This window comes from Myotis davidii, unplaced genomic scaffold, assembly GCF_000327345.1.
Source record: "Myotis davidii unplaced genomic scaffold, ASM32734v1 scaffold937, whole genome shotgun sequence".
In the NCBI taxonomy this organism is placed as follows: Eukaryota; Metazoa; Chordata; class Mammalia; order Chiroptera; family Vespertilionidae; genus Myotis; species Myotis davidii.
This window is the reverse complement of record NW_006288252.1, coordinates 861535-862447: the sequence shown is the minus strand read 5'-3', so window position 1 is coordinate 862447 and position 913 is coordinate 861535. Positions and strand designations below refer to the sequence as shown.

The 913-nt window shown below is 56.5% G+C and overlaps 1 protein-coding gene across 1 annotated transcript in view; it reads left to right on the top strand.

Moving 5' to 3' along the window:
* The window catches only part of ACOX3 (acyl-CoA oxidase 3, pristanoyl), a 27654-nt gene that overhangs the window by 14785 nt on the left and 11956 nt on the right, over window positions 1-913 (top strand). The gene's annotated exons all lie outside the window — the stretch shown is intronic.

The following is a 913-nucleotide window of genomic DNA, read 5'->3' as shown; positions in this document are numbered from 1 at the left end:
CGCTCCACCCCACCCCCACCCCCACCACCCCGTCACTGACTGACGAGCTGGAAACCACGGCTCCACACGGTTCCTTGCGTGCTTTGTCTTCCACGAAATGCTCTTTGTAGTTTTTGTTTGTTGCTGTAGCTCTTGGAGACGCTGTGAATAGCTTAGAATGAGGCACTGAATCCTGCAGCATCGCAGACAACAGAAATGCCTGATCGCGTGAAAGCAGCGGTTCTCAACCTGTGGGTCGCGGCCCCTGAAAATACATCCTGCATATCAGATATCTACATTATGATTCATAACAGTAGCAAAATTATAGTTATGAATTAGCAACGAAAATAATTTTATGGTTGAGGGTCACCACAACATGAGGAACTGTATTAAAGGGTTGTGGCATTGCCAAGGTTGAGAACCACTGCTCTAAGGGCTCCCAGCCCCTCCCTGCAGTGGCCTGGCCCTGGCAGGGGCGGCGAGTCCAGAACAATCCATCGGTCGGGTGTGACAGGGGCCACAGCCCAGCAGCATGTGACCCTGAGGAGCGGCCTCCACTTTTCCCTGCTGGCCCCGCCCCTGGCCTGGGTCCGAGAACATTCTCCCCAGAGGAAGGCCACCTGACCGCTGATGAGGGCCGGGAGGGCACACCTTGCAAAATATGTAAACAGTCCGGGGTAATTAACCAGCGAGAGAGACAACAGGAGAAACGTGAGCGTCTCCTTCAGCTGGGTGGCCCCCTGTGTAAGAAGAGGGGTTCACTCAGGACCCCCACGCCGCAGGCAGCTTCGGCCAGGTGCCTCGCGAGGAGGGTGCTGAGGACGGCGTGCTTTTTAACCTTTTAATTAATTCTTCCCTCCCCTTCCATCCCTCCGTGCCCTCCGCCACCTCCTCCACCCCGACCCCGGCACGCTGCCCGGCTCATGTGCCGCCT